Here is a 6694-nt window from a genome sequence, read left to right as displayed (position 1 = left end):
TGGATTTCCCTCCCTTGGCCTTGTTGTTGAATTTATCATTAGGGTAACCGGCCCTACCGTCCTAGACCCATGCCAACATGTTTTCAAATCCAAATTTTGTAAAATACATGTAAAAGACGTGCTTTTGTGATGTCTGGTTGTGGGATGGTGGCGGGGGGGGGTGATCGTGATCTGTCAGTTGATAAACACTGCTGTGATAAGCACACCTGTACAGGAACACTATCCGGGTGTTGCAACTGAGCCCGTCACTTACTGTATTACGCCATCCTGCTACCGCTAATCCTGCACCACCAAGGCGTGGATGAGCTTGGTTCTCATAACTGGTTGAAGGTTTGGATGGTCTCTGGCCACTGTACCATACCACCCTGCTGCCATAGCAAAATAAAGATATTCCGTTGTGAAAAAGAAAGTAATCGTATAAATGCCAGCTCTACCAGCGGTCAATCCTAGTGGTCCTCTCCTGTTTATCCTTTGCATGCTCCCCCTTGGTAACGTCACACTCTACGCCGATGATGTCCAGCTCTACATCTCCACTAGATCCATCACCACCTCAGCTTATTCCAGTCTGACCAACTGCGTCACTGAAATTAAGTCACTGATGCAAGCCACCTTCTTCAAACTGAAGAAGACATGATCATCATCAGTCCCAAATCCCTTACCAAAACCAGTCCCAACCCTTGCCTCATCATCGATAACTCCACTCTGTCTCCCTCCCCACACATCCGCAACCTCGGAATCATTTTCGACAGCAACCTATCCTTTGAACACCAGTTATCACCAGAACTGCTGCTGAAACTTTGATCCATGCCTTCATCACATCCAGCCAGCATTGACCACTGCAGCAGCATTCTCTATGGCTCATCATCCAAGGTCCTAAACAAACTCCAGTCTCCAGTACATCTAGAACTCTGGTGGTCACCTACTCACCCACTCCCATGACCATATCATCCCTGTCCTCCAGAACCTCCACTGGCTCCCTTTTTCACAATCGATCCAATTCAAAGTCCTTCTCCTCACTCATGAAGCCCTCCATAACAAGGCCCCCTCCTACCTCACTGACCTGCTCCACTACCGTACTCCTTCCCGTAGCCTTCGCTCCTCCGATGCCAACCACCTGTCTCCACCACACAGGACCAAGCACCGGACTCTCAGTCTCCACCACACAGGACCAAGCACCGGACCTCCTGTCTCCACCACACAGGGCCAAGCACCGGACCTCCTGTCTACACCACACAGGACCACCAAACCTCCTGTGTCCACCACACAGGACCAAGAATCGGACCTCCTGTCTCCACTACACAAGACCAAGCATCGGACCTCCTGTCTCCACTACACAGAACCAAGCACCGGACCTCCTGTCTCCACCCACCACACCAAGCACCGGACCTCCTGTCTCCACCACACTGGCTCAAGCACCAAGCACCGGACCTGGAGAAACAGAGTCTTCTCCATAGCTGCCCGTCCCTCTGGAACCCCCTCCCCAAACACATCAGAGACTTCACCGATCTGTCCACGTTCACGTCATTAATCAAAACTCACCTCTTCAGAATTACTTGTAACATATGATTAATGTTGTGTGTTTCATGTCTTTGGTGTGTTTCACTTACATAAGGCGTCTGAGTGCCCCGAAAAGCACTCTAAAAATAAAACGTGTTACTGTAATTATTATTTAGCTGTCCCAGTTTGGAGCCATTAAAACGACAGAGTGGAGTCCTCTGGCTTCTGGAAAGCGGAGTGCCAAGTCCAACCTGAGTCACTGGCCTTTATTTCAACACTGTTCACCGCCGTCACCAAGAGAGTCGGTTAAACATTTACTGTGCCAGTCCAGTAAACTGACTCAGATCTGGTGTTAATGTTTGATAAATGGCTTCATCGCACCGTCAAAAGACTATATTATTCTCATCCAGACTAATGACCTCGTTTTGTTCATTGCACCCAGTTATTACCTATTGCTGAAAAAAGAAGAAACATGAAAACAATGCTGGTTGGTTGGCCAACCCACCAGAGTCCAGATACACACTTGCTGCCCCCTTTTCTTTTTTTTCCTTTCTTTGGCAGCTTTCTCATTGGCTTTACTGTGATGAGAGCTGGCTGGATTCAACGAGTCATGGTGATTACTGGTGGTCTGGGACCAACACACACACACACACACACACACACACACACACACACACACACTCACGGCGAGGGCTCGTTGACATTGCTGAACCGGCCTGATCTGAACTGTGTTGGGTTTTACGACAGTCTGCCGAAAAGGGGTTTGGTAGCCAAAGCCGTAAAGCGGGTGGTTGAAGTTGTGACGAGCAGCGCACGATAGAGTTGGCGTGTTGGACCTGAGGCTGCGGTCCGCGAGTTATTACGCTCAACAGAGGCGACATTAAAGACGAGCTGCAGGCGTCCCGGGTAGCGTGGCGGCCTATTCCGCTGCCAGCCAGCGGGGGGATCCCCGGTTCGAAACCCCGTGTTCCCTCCGGCTTGGTCGGCCGTGTCTGCGGGTGGGAAGCCGGATGCGGGTATGTAATAATACTGTAACGTGCATGGATCAGTAGACGCGCTGGCCGCTGGCTGGCGGGTCTGACCCGTTAGCCTAGCGGTTAGCGATACCTCCTGCGGTGCGGGCGACACGGGTTCGCGTCCCGGCCGCGGCAGTTCCTGTGGTTGCGTCGTCCCCCGAATTCACTACAATAATAATAACGCATCAATCTTATATAGCGCTTTTCTAACACTCAGGGTCGCTTTCCAATAAACGGGGCGAAACAAGACAACAGATAATGTGAGATTGTGTGGGTCCTGGTCGCCGCACTAGCGCCTCCTCTGGTGAGTCGGGGCGCCTGTTCGGGGGGGGGGGGTAGCGTGATCCTCCCACGCGCTACGTCCCCCTGGTGAAAGAAGCGGCTGGCGACTCCACGTGTATGGGAGGAGGCACGTGGTAGTGTGCAGCCCTCCCCGGATCAGTAGAGGGGGGTGGAGCAGCCACCGGGACGGCTCGGAAGAGTGGGGTAATTGGCCGAGTACAATTAGGGATACAAAAAAAAGAAAAGGGGGGGGGAGGGGTCCAAAATAAAAGATGAGCTGCCGAGTTTTTTGGCCACAGAGCAACGTGGCTGACCGCATCCCAGCAGAAACACAAACATCCTGTCCCGAGATGTTGCACCGAAATCCAGATGTAAAGTCGTCCAAATGTGTAAAAATGGAGATTGGATCAGACACCACGCTGCGTCTGCACGACTGGAGGTATTAATGCATGCACACACACACCCCCCACACACACCCCACACACACCCCTGTTCGACTTCATGGAAAACTTTATGTAAATAAGACAAGTCTGAGTTCCAGCACCGTCCTGGCAGAGCCAGCAGGCCTGATCTGTTGACTCTCGTTCTGGCGGCGTTGCTCTTAATCATTTTTACAAGTCGGTTTCTCAGTTCAACTCTCCTCTTTCTAAATTATTTCATCATCATCTTTTTTTTTTTCTTTTTCTTTTTTTACATTTTTTTAGTTCTTCTCATTTCTGCTCACACTTCGTGTTCAAACACGAGTGGAGCGTATCGAAGAACCAGATCACTGTTTGCAACCTTTTCCAGGGTTTGCTGAGATATCGGTGCAAAATGTTGCATGAAAAATGATGAACCAGCATCGCCTGTACTTTCTAATGACGCATGTCACCACCCTTTGTGGTTGTTGAAGCACAGTGGAAACAGAAGAAAAGAGCTAGTCTCAGAATTTAAGCAGGTTGTGAAGAGTTTCAGATTTGGGTTAGTTTGTTTTACAATGAACTGCAAAGCACTTGACGTATAACTTGTCTTGGGAGTGCCTATAGGCCGATAGTGCCTATAGGCTTATAGGCGGCCTATCGTAGCTATAGGCCTAGTGCCTATAGTGCCTATAGGCAAGGTTTTATCGTAATTTTTACTACAATATCTTCATCTAGATCAGTGTTTCTCAACCCAGTCCTCAAGGAACCCCTATCCTGCAGATTTTCTTCGCAACCCTGAATAGATACCTGTTTGTAGTAACTCAGCAGTGAATGTCAGAGTTTGCACACCTTGCATAATTGAGTGCTGTGAGATGATTGGTTGAGTAAGTAAATGCAGAGCTACCTATGCAGGGTTACAATGAAAATCTGCAGGATAGGGGGTCCTTGCGGACTGGGTTGAGAAACACCGATCTAGATTCTTATTTATGTGAACAGTATTCGTGGTAAATAGTTAAAACAGTCGGCTTGGACCCAAACAGTGGGTGCAGACGGATGCAAAGCTGCCGTGTGAAGCGAGATATCGGAGCAGACAGCTGTCACAGGCGGTCTGCCGTCACCCGGCGAGCTGCGGTCAGACCGCTCTTCTTCTTCTTCTTCCTCTTCTCCAACACACAGAACAGAAGGCAGGGATGTGCCGACCGGTCACCCAAACACAATGCTGCAAGAGGTCTCTCATTGGAAGAGATCTCTTGGGGTTCAAAACACCGGGTTTTTGCATCCATGATGGTGAACCGATTTGTGTAGGGGGGCTTTTTATCGACTCTCATGTGCAGGGATAGGAGTTGTCCAGCACCAGCAGGGGCGTGTCTAACATTTTGAATGGGTATGGGTGGTGGTGGGGGGGGGCTGGTGATCAATATGTATATTTATAGCAACGTGCATGTGTGTGGGGGGGGGGGCATTGCTTGCTTAGATTGTAAACTGAAGACTGGTCATAATGTTGTGTTAACTTTTTTATGGGGGATAACGTCAACATTTGGTTTGTCGTTGGAAGATGCAGTTTGGTTCCAGTTCATTTTTGATGCATCCTTTTTCCTTTTTTTCTTTTTTGGATTTCCCCCCCTTTTTTTCTCCCCAATTGTACTTGGCCAACTACCCCACCCTTCCAAGCCATCCGGGTCACTGCTCCGCCCCCTCTGCCAATCGGGGGAGGGCTGCAGACTACCACATGCCTCCTCCCATACATGTGGAGTCACCAGCCGCTTCTTTTCCCCTGACAGTGAGGAGTTTCACCAGGGGGACGTAGCACGTGGGAGGATCACGCTATTCCCCCCTGAACAGGCGCCCCGACCAACCAGAGGAGGCACTAGTGCAGCGACCAGGACACATACCCACATCCGGCTCCCCACCCGCAGACACGGCCAATTGTGTCTGTGGGTACCAAGATGGAGGTAACACGGGGATTCGAACTGGCGATCCCCGTGTTGGTAGGCAACGGAATAGACCGCTACGCTACCCGGACACCTGATCCATTCTTTTGGGAGCAACACGCTTCTTTCATTAATACTGACAAGTTGATTGCCTATCATAGTCCAGATCTGATGTGGGAGGCCCATCAGATTCAGATGTTGTGGTTATTGAGGTCAGAAGATGTTTCCTCAGCTTCTGCATCCAGATGTTCACAGCTGCTCAGTGGATTCAAACCAAAATTGTCATTTTGGTCACTTTTTCAAGCTATCTCTGTCTGTCTATCTATCTATCTATCGATCGATCGATCTATCTATCTATCTATCTATCTATCTATCTATCTATCTATCTATCTATCTATCTATCTATCTATCTATCTATCTATCTATCTATCTATCTATCTATCTATCTATCTATCTATCTCTCTTGATGCAAAACCAACCACCGTGCATGTGATGCTCAGTAGCACCAAAGAATCATTTAATTTGTTTTCACATAAAAAAGGGAGTAAATCAGGTTATTGATTAGCACGTGTTGTGAATACGTGTGCATTTGGTGCTCAAGTGTAGTATGGCACAAGTTAGATCCAGTATTTCCTCTGTTACTATTCATTTTGTTTTCAAAAATTGGAGCTTGTTGTTGGTAATATTTGGTTAGAGTTTTGGTTCTGGAGCAGTTTATAATGCTAGCTGTTCCTGTTCGGACTGTTACTCTGCCATGGTACTCTTTGCACTGCTATATATTCACAGGTCTGTACTAACACTTGCTGAATACCAAATGTAATTAGTCTTTAGTCTTAATAAATATTCATAATTATGAGCGCAGAGATAATAGTGCATGGACAAAATATATGGCTCCACGACTGTGGTCATCAGCCACCACCTTCGAAGTGGACGTACAGACAGTAAAAGTACACACAGTATAAAATTACATAGAGTAAAAGTGCATACAGTTAAAGTACATACAGCAAAAGTACATAGCGTAAAAGTGTACACAGCAAAAGTACATACAGTAAAAGTTAATATAGTAAAAGTACACACAGTGAAAGTGCATGGAGTAAAAGTACACACAGCAAAAGTACGTATAGTAAAAGTACACACAGTGAAAGTACATAAAGTACATGGAGTAAAAGTACACACAGTAAATGTACACACCCTCAGGGAGTCGTGTCTCACGTGATAAGGAGCAGTTGTGCTACATGACCGAAAATGTGCATTTTTGGACCAGATCCAATACATAAAGGCCCTGTAGACCAGAGGAGACGTGTTTTAATGTACTGCAGCAGTATTTGACTAAAGTGGGCCTTTCAAGCCCACAGACGCCGGGAGCTTCCTGATGTGGAAAACATCCACAGAAGGTTCTGTGGAGAACGTGGACGCTGAGGTGTTTTTCTAGGAACAACCCCGGTCTCCCCTCTCAGCCGCCAGAAGACTCCTCCGAGCCATCCGGCTCTTCAGAGTAGGGAGACAACAGGCCTACTCGACGACTCTTGACAGGAGCGTCTGAAGCGCCTTTGGAATCGTCCTAAGG

Source organism: Lampris incognitus, chromosome 21, assembly GCF_029633865.1.
Source record: "Lampris incognitus isolate fLamInc1 chromosome 21, fLamInc1.hap2, whole genome shotgun sequence".
In the NCBI taxonomy this organism is placed as follows: domain Eukaryota; kingdom Metazoa; phylum Chordata; class Actinopteri; order Lampriformes; family Lampridae; genus Lampris; species Lampris incognitus.
This window is presented reverse-complemented; position numbering follows the sequence as displayed.